Raw genomic sequence first — 20,477 nt, forward strand, 5'->3', positions numbered from 1 at the left:
TTCAAAGGGGATTCAACAAAAATTCGACCAAACTATGCAAGAAACCCCCCTCACGGTTAATAAAACACACATCCACCACCGGATGTGTAATGCTTTTTATTTTACTCTCTGGAAAGGAGACGAACCTCACTTGAGAGTCACAGCGTGCTCCTGGCTGAGCCCAATGCTGTGGTACACCCACCAGTGCCCGCCGAGTGCCTCACACCTCTGTGTTGTATTCCACCAGCTAGTGCGTATGCTATGACACTCTCTAGCCCATGTGCACTGTAACACCACCCCGTGAATATGTCATGCCACACTTGCCTTCGCACGGGTTATATTGCCCCATCTAACGTGCCTTCCTCGATGCCTATGTTATAACGCACAGCGCTATGCCATACATATTACAATCTGGGATCCATATCTTTGTCACAGTGCATATGCAACGTTACTCTCACCAGCACATATTTTATATTACAACTTTAGAGCCTAGTTAGGTTACACAACACTGCCCTGTGCATATTACACTCCAAAGCGCATATCGCATAGCACGCGCTAGTGCTTGTGCTATCTCGCGCTCTCCAATGAATCTGTCATTGCGCACAATGTATTGCATATTATATTTCACGCCCCGGTTCATCTTATATCACACTTTTTGGTGCATAGTTTATATCATATACTATATCTAGTTTTCATTTTCAATCGTGCTCTCAGGACTATGTTCTATATAACACGGCGTCCACCTACCCTTTTCACGGGCATTACATTTTGCGATGGGGGTGGAGGGTCAGGGGGTGTTTCTGCCAAGTGAGCCCGGAGTCACAGTCACAAACGTCCTCTTCTTCCTGAATAAAAGTGAGATTATGCTGCATACTTGTTCATATTGTAAGTAGTTCGCACAGACACACATTTTAAAAACAATAAAGTTCCTAATACCCACCTTCTCTGAACAGTTAGCTTGCTGCCCCATCCACCTCCTCCCTATCCTCTGTTGTCTGAATCCATGGACTAGCCTCCTCCCTCCTGCCATGCATGGTCTGATGTGCTGCCACTGCCCTCCATTTAGTATGATGTACCAGTCCACTCCTCCTTCCCTCTATGGCCCATCATTGACCTCCTGCTTAGCCTCTGTGCTTAGCTTGCTGCCCCTATTCTCCTTCCCCCTGCCCTCCGATGTCTTTGTGCATGCCCCTGCTCCATCCTTTTTACCCACCATGTTCCATGGACCTGCCACTCCTATCTACTCTGAGTGTTATGTTGAGCTGCCACTCCCCTCCCACCTGCCTAGCATTGTCAGATGACTGTAACCTGTCCCTGCGACCTCCACCCTGCCTGTCCACATGCCATGCCCCTGTCCCCTTCCTCCTGTCCTCCATGGTCCATTTTACTGCCACACCCTTCTGCCCTCCCTGGTCTGTTGTGCTGCAACTGCTCCTCCAGCCTGCCCCGCACGGTCTGTTATGAGGCCCCTTCCCCTGAACTCTCTTGTCTGTGCCCAGGTCCTGACCCTCCCTTCTATCCTCCATGGTCCTTTGTGCATGCCCCTGCACGCTCCTTCTTGCCCATCATAGCCATTGTGCTGCCACTAACCCTCCCACTTGCCATGCATGGTCTTCTGTGCTGCCAGGGCCCCTCCCACCTTCCCTGTGTGACAGCTAGCTGCCCCTGACACCCTCCCACCTTCCCTCCATGGTCTGTGTGTATGCCATCATAGTCTCATTGTTGCTCTCCATGGTGTGTCTTGTTTCTAGTGCCCAACCTGCCTGACCTCCATGGTCATCTTGCTGATCCTGCCCTGCCCCCTTGCCCCCAGCCCTCTGTTTCCATGTGCAGACCCCTATTCCCTCCCTCCTGGCTTGTCTGTTCCATTGTAATGCCCCTGATCCGTCCCTCCTGCCCTTTATGGTCTGTTATGCTGCAGCTTTCTCTCCTGTCTGTCCATTATGGTCAGCTAGCTACCATTGCCTCTTTCCCCTCTGTTCTCTGTTGTCCATGTGCATGGTCCTGTCCCCTCCCTATTGCTTTCTATGGATTGTTGTGCTGCACTCCCGTCCCACATGCGCCGTGTGGTGTATTGTGCTGCTGCAAACCCTGATGCCTGCCCTGTAGGGTCAGTTTGGTGCACCTCTCCATGTCCCTCCTGTCCTCTGTTATCCGAGTCGATGTCCCTACCCCAATTCCTCCTGCCTACCATGATCCAATGTACCATACTTACGAACATTTTGAACTTGGTAAGAGGGAGATTTTGAAAAAAAAGTGGGGTATTGATTTTCCCCTTTGAGTTACATTGAAAAAGAGGAGATTGTAGACAGGAGACAGATCAAATAAAGCCCATTTGAGCTTAAAAACATTGGACGTTTCCTGGCTGAAACGGGTCTGTTGGCATGTATGGTTGTACTACCACTGCCTCTTCCTTCTGCCCACAATGGTCTATTATATTGCCACAGCCTCTCTTGCCAGTCCTGTATTGTTGGTTTGTTGCCCCTGCCCCCCTTTCCACTGCCCTCCATAGTCTGTTGTGCTGCCACTGCCCTTCCTGCCTGCCCAGTGTGGTCAAATTGTTGCAGTTTCACTCTCCTACCTGCCTTCAATTTTCAGAGTCCGTGCCCCTGGCCTCTGCCTCTCAACAGTATCCCAATGAACAACTAGATTGCTAACATTCTATATTTATTACAAAAGTGTGGAACGCCCGACGTCATCTTGATGTAATCAAAACTGTAATACCTAGAGTATTTCCTTTAGAAATTACATATATGAGAGGGTCTTATTTGCATCAAAATTATGGTTAGTGCTCTAAAAAACTAAAATGAGGACATATTTTCTGAGTTTTCAAATAGCGACAAAGAACTTTTAAATTATTTGTAATCTTTATGTTTTTTTATCCAGTTGACCACTTGATTAAATGTTGCACCTAGGGGAGAGGATGTGGTGTTACTTCCAGAGTTGCAGAGTTTGCAACTGGGGAACCAGGTTGGAGTTTCTGCTTCAGCTCAACATTCTGTGATTCTGGTCAAATCACTTAATCTCCCCATGTCTACAACCCAAATGAATTTGATCTTGTGTGATGTAACCAATGCTCATGTAAAGCACTCCAATAACTGACAAGTCTGCACTATATAAAACTGCAGATACACAAAAAATAAGTGTTTTGCACACTTCTGTCATTGGGCTACATGTGGGCTACATCTGGGTGATATTTGTGGTGCATTTGGGCTCTTTTGTCTCTGGTGGCCATCTTGGGAGATTTATTTGTTACGAAGTTTCCTAATTTCCTCATTTACTGCAGTCTCCTCAGTAGGAAATGCTTTCAGTTTTTTACTTTGATTCCATCAAGAAGGTATTCAGATATGTCACACATTTGCCATAAATTATGAATGTTAGCACTCTAGTTGCTCATTAGATCACTGTAGTAAAGCTACTGCTCACCGCGGAAGTCTGCTGCTGGTATTAAAAGTGCATGTTTCAGTCTGCATATCAGAATTTTTTAATGAAATAGAAGAGGATTTGAGAAGTCACTCAAAATGTGCCCTAATTTTTCTTTCTTCAGCACTAATCATATTTTCTATGGCAAAATGAACCCCCTCATTGTGTTCCTTTTTAAATTAAATGTTGTAAGTGTTACCAGTTTATTCCAATCAAGATGGCTTCAGGTGTGCCATACTTTTGTCATAAGTAAGACAGTAAGCGCTCTAGTTGTTCTTAAGAACACTCTGGGACATTCTGTCATTGGGCTATACTTGGGCTACATCTGGGTGATATTTGGGCTACATTTGGGCTCTTTTGTCTCTGGTGGCTATCTTGGGAGATTTATTTGTTATGAAGTTTCCTAATTTCCTGCAGTCTCCTCAGTAGGAAATACTTTCAGTTTTTTACTTTGGTTCCATCAAGAAGGCATTCAGATGTGTCACACATTTGCCATAAATTCTGAATGTTAGCACTCTAGTTGCTCATTAGATCACTGTAGTAAAACTACTGCTCACCAGGGAAGTCTGCTGCTGGTATTCAAAGTGCATGTTTCAGTCTGCATGTCAGAATTTTTTTATGAAATAGAAGAGGATTTGAGAAGTCAAAATGTGCCCTAATTTTTCTTTCTGCAGCACTAATCATAATTTCTATGGCAAAATGAACACCCTCATTTTGTTCCTTTGTAAATTAAATGTTTTAAGTGTTACCACTTTATTCCAATCAAGATGACTTCAGGTGTGCCATACTTTTGTCCTAAGTAAGACTGTTAGCGCTCTAGTTGTTCGTTAGAACACTCTGGGACATTCTGTCATTGGGCTATACTTGGGCTACATCTGGGTGATATTTGGGCTACATTTGGGCTCCTTTGTCTCTGGTGGCCATTTTGGGAGACTTATTTGTTATGATGTTTCCTAATTTCCTCATTTACTACAGTCACCTCAGTAGGAAATACTTGCAGTTTTTAACTTTGATTCCATCAACAAGGCATTCATTCAGATGTGTCACACATTTGTCATAAATTCAGAATGCTAGCACTCTAGTTGCGTATTAGATCATTGTAGTAAAGCTACTGCTCACCAGGGAAGTCTGCTGCTGGTATTGAAAGTGCATGTTTCAGTCTGCATGTCAGAATTTTTTAATGAAATAGAAGAGGATTTGAGAAGTCACTCAAAATGTACCCTAATTTTTCTTTCTGCAGCACTAATCATTCTTTCTATGGCAAAATGAACCCCCTCATTTTATTCCTTTTTAAATTAAATGTTTTAAGAGTTAGCACTTTATTCCAACCAAGATGGCTTCAGGTGTGCGATACGTTTGTCATAAGTAGGACTGTTAGCGCTCTAGTTGTTATTTAGAACACTCTGGGAAGCTGCAGTAGAACACAAAGGAATCAACTGACAGTCTCTGCCCTTGTTGGATGTACATGTTTTACTGAGAATGTCAGACTTCATTCTCACATGACTGAGAAAGATAATGTGAATTTACCGGAAATATGCTCTCAGTTTAGCTTATAGATCACCTTCCAAACCTCTGTGGGAAAAGCATGAGAAAATAGTTTTCTCTCAAACATGATTCATGATATCACAGCAGAAGGCTTTTTCACATGGTAAAATCACATTAGAACACACCACAATTCCTAAAATGAGTATGGTACCATCAACAAATGATTTATAATGTAACTAAAGTCTTAAAACCTTCTATTAACTGCAATGCTTTTTAATGAGGTGCTATTGGTCCCAAGATGGCTGCCAACACTTCTTGGATGAAGTGCTGACAGCCAATCAGATCTCACGATGAGATGTGTGGTTAGGCTCCGCCCAGATATATATGTGATTTTACTTTTGATTTTCTCCGGAACTACTGAACGGATTTACACCATTTAAGCAAAAGGCACGAGTCTGAACTGAAGACTACCTCTTTGCCAAATTTGGTGTAATTCCGTTCAGCACTTCGGGCTGTAGCTGCGTCAACAGGTCCTATGGGAAAATACATGGGGAAAAACGCGTTTTGGGACCCCGGTTTAATCACCGTGAAATTTTCAGGATAGGAGTGGACCGGAGCTGGCCAAACGTTTAGAAAATTTTGCGAAGATTCATCAATCGACGCCAACGTTATTCCAAATAGAATGGTGCGGATTTCCTATGGAAAATAGGTCCTAACTATAACTACCTACTGGCGACTGCCAGTAGGTAATATATATATATATATATATATATATATACATAAATCCAATACTCACTCACATCCGAATGAGTCCGACACGCCAGGAATTTAGCAACTGGATTTATTTCAAAATTTCTTTACAGCGCGTGGGATGCATGTATGTAGAAACGCCGTGGCAGACGCGTTTCAGCATAGGCTTTCCTCAGTGCCTCGTTTCTACGCCAGTTCTTACACCAGGGGCTGTTTATAATCACAAGTTAGTACTGTAGCCTCTCCCAAGATCAGAATGTAAACAGGTGCGCTGCATTGTCCTCGCGCTGGCCTGAGGCTCGTTGCATGCTGGTAATCGTAGTGCGATGTGGTAACCCATTCAGTGAGGGGTCTCACCATACACCAAGTGGCGTCCCAAAATCAGTTGGCATCACAACTTCTCTCACCTCCAGCCTCGAAACCCAGGAGAATAGATAAAACTTGAGACCAGTTGTTTCCCCAGTAGTGCAATCTACTGCCTCACTCCCCGTGCAGACAGTGAAGCACAGTGGCAATATCTCCGCTTGGGGGGGTGACACGTTGTACGTTCATACCAAAGTCCAAAGTTGCTGGCTTTACGTGTCACTCCAGACCGTGAGGGGGTGTCGGAAACCAGTGCCTGCGTGCTGGTCAAAACATAAATCCAATACTCACTCACATCCGAATGAGTCCGACACGCCAGGAATTTAGCAACTGGATTAATTACAAAATTTCTTTACAGCGCGTGGGATGCATGTATGTAGAAACGCCGTGGCAGACGCGTTTCAGCATAGGCTTTCCTCAGTGCCTCGTTTCTACGCCAGTTCTTACACCAGGGGCTGTTTATAATCACAAGTTAGTACTGTAGCCACTCCCAAGATCAGAATGTAAACAGGTGCGCTGCATTGTCCTCGCGCTGGCCTGAGGCTCGTTGCATGCTGGTAATCGTAGTGCGATGTGGTAACCCATTCAGTGAGGGGTCTCACCATACACCAAGTGGCGTCCCAAAATCAGTTGGCATACATATATACATATATACATATATATAAAATATGTATTAAAAAAGTAAAAACAATTAATCAATGTACATAATTACTATTCAATAAAAACATTAGTATCAATTAATAAATAATTGTCATTCAATTATTCATTGATTAACTTTCCTCTCTGTACCCGTACAAACCTAGCAGTCCGCACCTACAATATAACAAAAAAAGTAACCATAACATACATATGTAAAATAAATGAAATAATTAACAGATAATTGTTAATTAGTTATTACTTAACTAACTACTCACCAGCCGTGGCCTGTGCAGGTAAGAGCCGTGGGAGGGATTTGGGCAGATGATGACAAGGGAAAATAAAATAAATAAATAGTTTTCTCTCGTCATCGTCCGTCAAAATCCCCCATCACCCGGCCCCACCGCCCCATCACTCTTACCTGCACGGGCTGCGGCTGCTTACCACCCAATACCCCAGCAAATCTAGCATCTCACAACTAAAATAAAATGATGATAAGTACGTTTTCCACAATTTACATATATAAAAATCTGTGAAATAGTTCATTAATAATTAATTGTTAACTAATTATTACTTAATTAGCTTACCACCTCACATGCCTACAAAGCTAGCAGCCCGCAAGTAAAGTATAAGTAAAATAAATAAGTATTCCATAAATTACATAATCAAAAATCAATTAAACAAATAATTAACAATTAATAATTAATTGTTAATTAATTATTACTTAACTCCCCACCCTATGCCTCTGCAAACCTAACAGTCCACAAATAACATATAATGAAAATAAATCAGTATTTCATAATGTATATATTAAATATCAATTATCCAATTCAAATAAAATGAATTATATAATTCTTAATTAAATATTACCAAATTAGTATTATTATTATTGCCTAATTAACTTTCCACCCTATTCCCCTACAATTCCAACAACCAGCTTCAACACTATAAATAACTTTTAAAAACTAAATAAAATATCCTAAATCATTTAAAATTGCAAATCATTTTTTTTAAACTATTCAAAACATTATATAAACAATAGTAACACAATATTACAACTAAAGCACATTTGAATAATTAAAAAACAATATTTTAACCACTATATAAGTGAAAATTATAGTATATATTGCTATGAACCCCAATGTACCCCAAAAAAGACCTATGGAACAATGGTACATTGTATCTTTAACATGTCTGTTCCGAAGGGGACCTTGCACCTATTTAAGAGCATAAGTTCTGGACTATTGAGCACCTTTCAGACAATCTTCAGAGTTATTCCAACATTCATACACTCCTTCTTGGGAATAGTTTTTTGAGGGCTTCCGCTGGTCCTATTACTAGTAGTGGTTATCCTGGTTTGAGTTTTTCTGCTACGCAATGAGACAGCCCAGTTCCACCAGAGATGGAAAATGCACACATTGTGCAACATTGCTGTTAACGTATAGTACTCCATCTGGGCACACCTTTGCTTCGGGAACTACGTGAGCATTGGTTCCTATCATTCAGATCAGTCTGGGTTGACTGCATTTTGCATGTGCTCCACTGCCTATTCTGTGGATGCAAATGCATGTTGGATATATGTCTAACACTTCCATCGGTTGCGCCACCGGACGGCAATGTACTACTGGACCCCTGGAAGCCCCACATATTACCGTGTTCTCAGTGTATTGCCATGTTGATGCTGGCATTCTTAGAGCCTCCATGAGATGCTTCAGCTCCTGTCAGAACTGATACCGGCTCTACAACAAGCACTCAGGTACCAAGTGTTTCCTCAGCAGCTGCTGCGGGAACTGAAGTTGGTTATCATTGCACCATTGACCTGAAGCAAGATGTGTTATAGGGATCGTCACCTGCGAAAGCAAGCAACAGTGATGTTGCATCTCCCACACAGGACACATAAACATTTGGCTCTCTGTGTGATGGAAACAATTTGGCCTTTTCCCAAAACAAGCCAAATTGGAATTCAAAAACATTGTTTTTTTTTTTCCTGCTCTCACTGAGCACCATGGCTTGCGATGTGCTTAGTTGGTCTAAAGGTATATTGTCAATTTTAGAGGACTTATAGAGCTTTTTTCATCTTTTACCATCATTGTTACATATACCATGTTTTTAGATGTTTTTACACTTGGGTGCCGATTACGATCCGGTAAAAACCGGGTACGAACCGTCGGTCGGAGCGTTTTCTCCGTCTGACTCGTACCCGGTTGTAAAACTTTACAAACATGGAATTACGTTTCGCACGGAAACACCATTTCCGTACGAATCGTAACAAACACCGACCGACGAAAATATACGTACGAATGTGATCCGGGAATGCTGCGACGTGATGTCGGGATGCTGTCAGGCAGCGTTTCACGACCCAGGAAGTACGATTCGAACCGACAGCAGATCGGATGGCAATATTTTCACGGCACCCAAAAAGTGCCGGAAAAGCGAAGTACGGCGCGAAACGACCAGAGTAGGTGGCCCGGTACGCGCCGACCCCCCCCCCCAGCCCCCATACGTTCGAGTCGAACCCCCCCCAGCCCCCGTACGTTCGAGTCGAACCCCCACCCAGCCCCCGTATGTTCGAGTCGAACCCCCCACCCAGCCCCCGTATGTTCGAGTCGAACCCCCACCCAGCCCCCGTACGTACGTGTCGAACCCCCCGTGTATGTACACCCGTGTACGTGTCGAACCCCCCGTGTATGTACACCCGTGTACGTGTCGAACCCCCCCGTGTATGTACACCTGTGTACATGTCGAACTCCCCCGTGTATGTACACCTGCGTACGTTCGAGTCGTACCCCCACCCGTGTATGTACGGTGCGTATCCCCCAGCGCTACGCTATGGAAAATAGGTCCTAACTATAACTACCTACTGGCGACTGAAAGTAGGTAATATATATATATATATATATATATATATATATATATATATATATATATATATATATATATATATATATATATATATATATATATATATATATATATATACATATATACACATATATATATATATATATATATATATATATATATATATATATATATATATACATATATACATATATATAAAATATGTATTAAAAAAGTTAAAACAATTAATCAATGTACATAATTACTATTCAATAAAAACATTAGTATCAATTAATAAATAATTGTCATTCAATTATTCATTGATTAACTTTCCTCTCTGTACCCGTACAAACCTAGCAGTCCGCACCTAAAATATAACAAAAAAAGTAACCATAACATACATATGTAAAATAAATGAAATAATTAACAGATAATTGTTAATTAGTTATTACATAACGAACTACTCACCAGCCGTGGCCTGTGCAGGTAAGAGCAGTGGGAGGGATTTGGACAGATGATGACAAGGGAAAATAAAATAAATAAATAGTTTTCTCTCGTCATCGTCCGTCAAAATCCCCCATCACCTGGCCCCACCGCCCCATCACTCTTACCTGCACGGGCTGCGGCTGCTTACCACCCAATACCCCAGCAAATCTAGCATCTCACAACTAAAATAAAATGATGATAAGTATGTTTTCCACAATTTACATATATAAAAATCTGTGAAATAGTTCATTAATAATTAATTGTTAACTAATTATTACTTAATTAGCTTCCCACCTCACATGCCTACAAAGCTAGCAGCCCGCAAGTAAAGTATAAGTAAAATAAATAAGTATTCCATAAATTACATAATCAAAAATCAATTAAATAAATGATTAACAATTAATAATTAATTGTTAATTAATTATTACTTAACTCCTCACCCTATGCCTCTGCAAACCTAACAGTCCACAAATAACATATAATGAAAATAAATCAGTATTTCATAATGTATATAATAAATATCAATTATCCAATTCAAATAAAATGAATTATATAATTCTTAATTAAATATTACCAAATTAGTATTATTATTATTGCCTAATTAACTTTCCACCCTATTCCCCTACAATTCCAACAACCAGCTTCAACACTATAAATAACTTTTAAAAACTAAATAAAATATCCTAAATCATTTAAAATTGCAAATAATTTTTTTAAAACTATTAAAACCTTTATATAAACAATAGTAACACAATATTCCAACTAAAGCACATTTGAATAATTAAAAAACAACATTTTAACCACTATATAAGTGAAAATTATAGTATATATTGCTATGAACCCCAATGTACCCCAAAATAGACCTATGGAACAATGGTACATTGTATCTTTAACATGTCTGTTCCGAAGGGGACCTTGCACCTATTTAAGAGCATAAGTTCTGGACTATTGAGCACCTTTCAGACAATCTTCAGAGTTATTCCAACATTCATACACTCCTTCTTGGGAATAGTTTTTTGAGGGCTTCCGCTGGTCCTATTACTAGTAGTGGTTATCCTGGTTTGAGTTTTTCTGCTACGCAATGAGACAGCCCAGTTCCACCAGAGATGGAAAATGCACACATTGTGCAACATTGCTGTTAACGTATAGTACTCCATCTGGGCACACCTTTGCATCGGGAACTACGTGAGCATTGGTTCCTATCATTCAGATCAGTCTGGGTTGACTGCATCTTGCATGTGCTCCACTGCCTATTCTGTGGATGCAAATGCATGTTGGATATATGTCTAACACTTCCATCGGTTGCGCCACCGGACGGCAATGTACTACTGGACCCCTGGAAGGCCCACGTATTACCGTGTTCTCAGTGTATTGCCATGTTGATGCTGGCATTCTTAGAGCCTCCATGAGGTGCTTCAGCTCCTGTCAGAACTGATACCGGCTCTACAACAAGCACACAGGTACCAAGTGTTTCCTCAGCAGCTGCTGCGGGAACTGAAGTTGGTTATCATTGCACCATTGCCCTGAAGCAAGATGTGTTATAGGGACCGTCACCTGCGAAAGCAAGCAACAGTGATGTTGCATCTCCCACACAGGACACATAAACATTTGGCTCTCTGTGTGATGGAAACAATTTGGCCTTTTTCCAAAACAAGCCAAATTGGAATTCAAAAACATTGGTTTTTTTTTTCCTGCTCTCACTGAGCACCATGGCTTGCGATGTGCTTAGTTGGTCTAAAGGTATATTGTCAATTTTAGAGGACTTATAGAGCTTTTTTCATCTTTTTCCATCATTGTTACATATACCATGTTTTTAGATGTTTTTACACTTGGGTGCCGATTACGATCCGGTAAAAACCGGGTACGAACCGTCGGTCGGAGCGTTTTCTCCGTCTGACTCGTACCCGGTTGTAAAACTTTACAAACATGGAATTACGATTCGCACGGAAACACCATTTCCGTACGAATCGTAACAAACACTGAGCGACGAAAATATACGTACGAATGTGATCCGGGAATGCTGTGACGTGACGTCGGGACGCTGTCAGGCAGCGTTTCACGACCCAGGAAGTACGATTCGAACCGACAGCAGTCCGGACGGCAATATTTTCACGGCACCCAAAAAGTGCCGGAAAAGCGAAGTACGGCACGAAACGACCAGAGTAGGTGGCCCGGTACGCGCCGCCCCCCCCCAGCCCCCGTACGTTCGAGTCGAACCCCCCCGAGCCCCCGTACGTTTGAGTCAAACCCCCTACCCAGCCCCCGTATGTTCGAGTCGAACCCCCCACCCAGCCCCCCTATGTTCGAGTCAAACCCCCCACCCAGCCCCCATACGTACGTGTCGAACCCCCCCGTGTATGTACACCCATGTACGTGTCGAACCCCCCGTGTATGTACACCCGTGTACGTGTCGAACCCCCGTGTATGTACACCTGTGTACATGTCGAACTCAGCCCGTGTATGTACACCTGCGTACGTTCGAGTCATACCCCCCCACCCGTGTATGTACGGTGCGTACCCCCAGCGCTACGCTATGGAAAATAGGTCCTAACTATAACTACCTACTGGCGACTGAAAGTAGGTAATATATATATATATATATATATATATATATATATATATATATATATATATATATATATACATATATACATATATATAAAATATGTATTAAAAAAGTTAAAACAATTAATCAATGTATATAATTACTATTCAATAAAAACATTAGTATCAATTAATAAATTAAATAATTGTCATTCAATTATTCATTGATTAACTTTCCTCTCTGTACCCGTACAAACCTAGCAGTCCGCACCTAAAATATAACAAAAAAAGTAACCATAACATACATATGTAAAATAAATGAAATAATTAACAGATAATTGTTAATTAGTTATAACTTAACTAACTACTCACCAGCCGTGGCCTGTGCAGGTAAGAGCAGTGGGAGGGATTTGGACAGATGATGACAAGGGAAAATAAAATAAATAAATAGTTTTCTCTCGTCATCGTCCGTCAAAATCCCCCATCACCCGGCCCCACCGCCCCATCACTCTTACCTGCACGGGCTGCGGCTGCTTACCACCCAATACCCCAGCAAATCTAGCATCTCACAACTAAAATAAAATGATAATAAGTACGTTTTCCACAATTTACATATATAAAAATCTGTGAAATAGTTCATTAATAATTAATTGTTAACTAATTATTACTTAATTAGCTTCCCACCTCACATGCCTACAAAGCTAGCAGCCCGCAAGTAAAGTATAAGTAAAATAAATAAGTATTCCATAAATTACATAATCAAAAATCAATTAAATAAATAATTAACAATTAATAATTAATTGTTAATTAATTATTACTTAACTCCCCACCCTATGCCTCTGCAAACCTAACAGTCCACAAATAACATATAATGAAAATAAATCAGTATTTCATCATGTATATAATAAATATCAATTATCCAATTCAAATAAAATGAATTATATAATTCTTAATTAAATATTACCAAATTAGTATTATTATTATTGCCTAATTAACTTTCCACCCTATTCCCCTACAATTCCAACAACCAGCTTCAACACTATAAATAGTGTTCGACTCGAACATACGGGGGCTGGGGGGGGTTTCGGCGCGTATGCGGGCACATGTCTCCATGGTTGCTATGGGAGTTCGGTGCGGACGGTGTTTTTTCCATACGGTTGTAACATCGGACGCACGGGATGGATCGTAATTCTGCGGTCGGACTTCAATTTTCACATTTGTACGGTAAATCGTCCGTGGACGTGTCGGACACATTTTCCGACCCGAGGACTTGTGGGGAATAATTCCCAATGCGATTCGTATGGACTTTTTCCCATGCGAATCGTAATTGGCAGTTTGTACGGCACTTGTACGATTCGTACGGTAAAAAGACCGGATACGAGTCGTACGGGGAATTTTTTTTGCCGGATCCTGATCGGCACCTTGTTTTTATAACAATGTTTTAATGCTTTTTAGATAGGCATATTTTAGCATAATTTGACCTTATCGACCTTCAGATGAGGAGAGGGTGTTATGAAGCTACACAACCTTTTACCTACATTCGTCCTACCTTGCTCTGCATAATGGTTCTGGCACTGACCTTTTACCTAGTTATAGGCTGGATAAATGTCGATCAGTCTTCTCTGAAACTGGCCTAATTTATTATGCATGAGGATTCCTAGTATCATATCTTAATCCTCTGCCCAGGACGTACACAGCAGGATTACCATCTTCTTTGTAATAACTCTGTACAAAAGCCACCGCTAATGTCATCCTTGGACGACAGGTCCACTCTACTTAATGGTAAGCCATTACATATCTAGGTAGAACCCCTGAGGGTACTTTTGGCACTGGTGGGCAGTTCTTTCATGGCCCCATGGCAGTGCTGATGACATAGGCACCGAAATGGGAACGTCAAAGACAATACCTGCATGGCATGGACTGGTGCAATCCAAGCTGTGCAGGTACTGGGGTGCATGCACACATAGGGGCACAATATGTGCCCCCCTGCATGAACTCCGTGGCTCTGAGGTACAAGGGGTCCCTGTAGGGCCCCCTTTGTGTCCTCTCTGCCAAGGGTTTCATGGAACCCGTGGTGGAGAGGAAACTCTCAATATGCTTTGTGGGACCGCCAAGCATATTACAACTTCAAGACCGCCGCACCGCCGTCAGCGATCTCTGATACCTGCAGTCGCAACGGTCCAATGGCAGTCCGACCGCCCACAGTTCGACCGCCTTAGTTGTAATAGGGCGGTCGGACCATTGGTGCGGTAGTGGCTGGACCGCTACCCCCTTGGGAGTCTGGTGGTCCTCGGACCTCCAGACTCGTAATAAGCCCCAGAGGCTTTAATTTGCTGCACTTTTCCTCGTTTGCAATTTCTCAAACTCAGCATTGTACCAGATCCACATCTTCATTATGGTAAATTGCTGAACTCAGCCTCACTAATACCTCTTTCACAATTTTGAGTTATCACTATCTGGCCAGCTATACTTCTTTGTACATGCCTTAGATATTCAGATCCTCCTGATTCTCAGCATAGCTATTCAACCGTTTGAAAGCTACTGTCTGACCCCTTAACTGTCCCCTCTACAACTCTTGTTTGCTGTCAGGTCTATGGTCTGGGGAGGGATTGCTAAAATGGGGCTCCCTGAGAAGGTTGGCTCTTCTGAATCTCATAGACTCCATTGGTGTGGGTGACATTCTTGATGTATCATCGTGATTTCGGTTTTGCAGTTTTTCGGAACTCCGCGAGCTCTGTGTAACGCGGATTGGGGAAACCTCCGCAAACTCTGCGAGCGGATCGGAGTTCACCGCCCAAACTTACTAATTATTAAAAAATTTCAGCAGAGCATAAGGCTATTGGAACCAATATTAATGAAATAGAGAGTTCTTCTGTATCAATTCTCAATGCTGATATATCTAATTCATTTCAATCCATTTATAAACCGTTATATACTGAGGATTCTTCCCCTCCTACATCTAATCTCCAGAAATGCTTTACTGATCTCCCCAGTCCACCTTCCCTTGCAGTCACATTTGCTGAATTGGAGGCCGATATTACCCTTCAGTAAGTTTTAGATGCAATTATATCCCTGAAGAGAGCAAACACACCTGGCCCAGATGGGTTTTCTATTGAATGTATTGCATCTTTGTCCCAATTCTTTGCTTCCAAGTTATTAGGACTTTTCAAGTCTTATTTCTTTTTCACTCCAAAGCTAGTGTCTCTTTCTTGGAAGCATTGATAACCATCCTTCCTAACTAAGATAAGGATACCAAATGTTGTAAGAACTATAAACCCAATTCCCTTATCCATTATGAATGTAAGATATTTGCTAAGATTCTATCATCCCGCCAAGATTCGATTGCCCCCCTTCTTGTTAACTCCGCCCAATCTGATTTTATAAAGGGGAGACTTGCTTCTAATAATGCTAGAACGTTCTCCAATATTGTCAGTCTAGCTACAAAATATAATTCTCCAATTTCAACTCTCTCTCTAGATGCTTGAAAAGCTTTTGACCATTGTTAGTTCTGTCAGCCTTAGGGTAGTCGTCCCCCAAACATTTTACCTCACCTCCTCCATTTTTGCTGCACTTATTTTGTTGGCCTTAGGACTCTGTGAACATCACCACTGCTAACCAGTGCTAAAGTGCTTGTGCATCTTTCCTAACACATTGTTACATTGGCTTATATCCAATTGGCATATTTAATTTACTTGTAAGTTCCTGTAGAGTTATATGCCATATACCCAAGGCCTGTAAATTAAATGCTACTAGTGGGCCTGCAACACTTATTGTGCCACCCACTTATGTAGCACCTTAAAACATGTCCCTGGTCTGCCACTGCAGCCTGAATGCAGTTTTAACCCCTTTGTCAAGCCTTAAACTCCCTTTTTATTACATATATGTCACCCCTAAGGTAGGCCCAAGGTAGCTCATAGGGCTTGGTGCTGTGAAATGAATCTGCATTTTCAAGTTTTACATGTCCTGGTAGTGAAAAACTCCTTAATTCATTTTTCACTACTGTGAGGCCTACTCCTCCCATGGAATAGCATTGGGGATTCCTTATTACATTTAATAAGCTGTAAGTTCCAATCAGGAGCTGGTACCCTATGTCATGTTCGGTGTCTTTGGAATTGTGGTTAACAGCCCCTGTTAACGGAAGGGTGTTTTTTTTGTCACAATTTTAAAATTGACACTTTTAGAAATTTGCCATTGTTTTGCCTTTTTGTGTCTATAGGCTGGCCTGTGTCATATGACTGGGTGTAACTGACAGTTAGACTTTGTGAATTGCTCCCAGACAGTCACACAATAGAGGGATTAGGTGTGCCTCAATGGGCCATATGCTGGCAGGATGGGGGGCGGAGCTGAGCACAGCCCCACTTGCAACTCGAATAACCTGTGCTCTGCCATTACACAAAGGGCCTAACAACCCCACATTGTTACTGTAGTGAGCTTAGAGCCGGGACAGGGAAGGCTGGAAATTCCATACACTTCAAAATCACTGTGTAGAAACTTCTACCACCTTCCATAACGAGGGAACCAAGGTATAAAACCTGATACCAAGCTCAGATACCAACTCTTCAGTACACTTCTTGACCTGTGGATACTCTGCCAGGAAGAAGGATTACTGTGTGGCTGGAAGGACTGCCACTCTGCCCCGCTGAACTTTACCTTCAAGGAACATTTTTCTCAAGAATTATTTTATGTCTAAAGGTAAGCACTGACCAGGCCCAATCCATTTCTTGTACCCAAACTGCACTTCATTGTGGTCTGCCAAATTTTTCGATTTTGACCCAGTCTCGCGTGACTAGATGTCCGTAGTTGACACTTTAACCTTTTATTCACTAATTTCTACTAAAAGCTTTGCAAATTCATAACTCAGGTTCTGCTGATTCGATTATTGTCATTTGTATGTCAAATAATTTATTTCAATTCACTCTATTCTCCTAAATTTTTTCAAGTTTAGAAAGCTTTATTGAATATAATAGACCAAGTAAAACATTAGTACAAAATAGGATAAATAGGCAATACAATAAATAATAAAAGCAATTGAAATCTTACACAGTGCTAAGGAATGCCCGACGTAACTAGAGAATATACTAAGTAATAAAGCTTTTTGTTTTTTAAAGATATTTTGTTGAATATGCAAGGGAAGGCAAAAGGGAAAACAAGGGGAAAAAAGAAAAAAAAAAAATAAGGGAAGAAACTCAACGTGCACTTTGAGAAAGAAAATTAGTTAGAGGCAACCATAACAAATCCTTTTTGATCAAAAGAGGTACAGTGTTAGCAAAAGCACGATCAAGCCTGTGATGATGACACAATAAATTACACCAGGCGTTATACGAGATCTTCGAAGTGTCTTTCCAATTCGTAGTGATTATCTGTAAAGATATAGCTATATATAGATCTATAAATTTATGTGCATAACAGTGGGCACTCCATATGGGTGAAGCACCACCCAGAAAGATGTGGACAATCTCGAAGGAGTGATTAGTAGCTAATATTTCATTTAACTTTAACCAAATGCGAGACCATAGAGACTTAACCAACGGACAATGAAAGAACATATGAAAAAGATCACCATTGGTATGTGAGCAAGACCAACATTTTTTGGAATCGGAAAATTTGAAATTATGTAAGTCTGATGGGGTGAAAAAAAGTCTATTATAAAAATAGTACAAAGTCTGTGTGGTGCTAGCGGAACGGGAAACCGTGTGAATCCTAGACGAAAGAAAGTTCCAAACCCGAAGGGGAAACTCTTGAGCTAGATCTTTTTCACCAAGAAAGTTCAAGTTTGGATTTGGTCCTTTCAGCGGAGGGGCAGGAGAGTAGTTTATAGATAGCCGCAGCCTTGAGAGGATTAGAAAAATCCGGCGTGGATAATGGTGTGGTTGTGTCAGTAGGGAACTGGGAAGCGACTTGAGAAATAATGGAGGATAAGGATTTTTTAAGCAGAGGATATTGAGAGGAGTATGCATTAGAAAGGTGAGAGGAAGAACGAATATCAGAGAAGTCTCGTAAGGAATCATTAGCTAGTAGATGACTAAAGGTGATAATACCTTTATCAATCCATTCTTTCCAAAAAAGTGCTCTATTGTTTATCTTAATGGATTTATGGTACCAAATTGGAGTTGAAGAAAGAAACTCTAGCTGTGAAAGAGATGAGCGGAACACTGAAAGAGCAAATGTTCTGGAATGCTTAAAGATAGGAGTAAGGAAACGTTGCGGAGGCTGAGATAAACGAGTAGCAGTCTTGAAGGAAAAAGGTGAAAGTTGCGCAAGTTCTATGGAACTCCATGCTGTTGAGGGGGGTCAGATGAATTAGATAAAAATGGCCAAATTTGCTTCAAAGTAAAGGCAGAATGAAAACGAGCAAAATTGGGGAAATTAACACCGCCTAAATCCTTGGGATGCTGGAGACGGGAAATGGAAATCCTAGCTTTGCGATTATTCCATAAGAATGAGGTAAAAGTGTGATTTATTGTTTTAAAAAAATAGAGTGGAAGGGAGATAGGAAGCATAGAAAGATAAAAATGTACAATGGGAAGAAGCATCATTTTGATGGTGGCAAGCCTTCCCCACCAAGATAAGAAAAGAGGAGACCAAGTGTCCATAAGGGAGGAAATCTTCTTAATGATATCTTTTTGGTTGAGCTTGATGGTTTCTTTAATGGTGTTAGCATAAAGAATACCAAGGCATTTAATACTGCCAGAGTTCCGTTCAAAGCCCGAGTCCTGAAACATAAAAGGAAGGCAAAATGTATTAAGAGGTAAAACCTCAGACTTATCAATATTGAGTTTGTAACCAGAAACCAAAGAGTATTCTTGCCACAATGAAAAGAGTGAAGGTAAAGAGGTATTCGGATTGGAAATATAAAGTAAAATGTCATCTGCATAGGCAATAAACTTGATGTCAACGTTCTTAAATATGAAACCAGTGTATGAGGGAGAGCGATATGTATGGTGTCCTAGGCAGCAAAACCGAAAGGGAAGACCTGCAAGACAAAGAAGGAATAAATAACAGAAACATAAATGCAGAATAATACATTAAAATAGAGATAGAACAGGACATAATGCTCAAACAAGAACAAAACAGTTAAGGTTTGCTCAATTCCATAAGTTCTCCTTTGCGGGTGTGGATGAATTTCTTCAGATCTGCAGGATCCTCAAAACTGTATGTTCTGTCCTTATAAGTCACTTTAAAAAAACAAGGATGAATTAGACCATAACGTGCGTTCATGGATCTCAATGCAGGACGAAGGTCCAGAAATTCCTTCCGGCGAGAAGCTGTAGGTTTAGAAACATCCTGAGCAAAAAAGACTTTGTGACCAGACCAAAACATTTGCTTATGTTGTTTAGCGGCTTGGAGGAGCGTCATGAGATCAGAGTATAGAAGGAAATAGGCAATGATTCCACGAGGTTTAGAAGAAGAAGATGTATTTCTTGGCCCCAAACGATGAGCACGTTGTATGTTGAAGTCTGAGGATTTCGGAAGACCAACAATTTGAAGCACTTGAGTTTTTAAGAAATGAATCATGTCCGACCCCTCAGAACCTTCCGGAATACCATAAATGCGGAGATTATTGCGTCTATTGCGATTTTCTAAATCCTCCGTAACCTTTTTAAGCTGACTGACTTCCGTAGAGAGTGTGGCGACTCTGGCGACTACATCTTGAGCGTCACTAATCTTCTGTTCTACGTCAGAAAGTCTTGTATCTAGAGTAGACCATTTGTCATCCAGCCTCTGGAGTGTAGCAACAGTGTCAGTCATAAAGGGATGAATAAGACGCAGTTCCTCCATGATGTCCTCAAGGGTGAGAGGCAATGGGGATTTATCTGGGGAAGGTGGGTCTTTTTTGGACCGCTTAACAGAAGAGGCATTAGAATCTTTACGGCCTCCGGATGTGCCTGCATGAGACTTAGTTGAATGCGCAATGTCCATCTTGGAAGCGTTGTAGCAGGTGGCGACAAAAAACAGCAAGCAAAACAGCG

Source organism: Triturus cristatus, chromosome 2_1, assembly GCF_964204655.1.
Source record: "Triturus cristatus chromosome 2_1, aTriCri1.1, whole genome shotgun sequence".
Taxonomy (NCBI): Eukaryota; Metazoa; Chordata; class Amphibia; order Caudata; family Salamandridae; genus Triturus; species Triturus cristatus.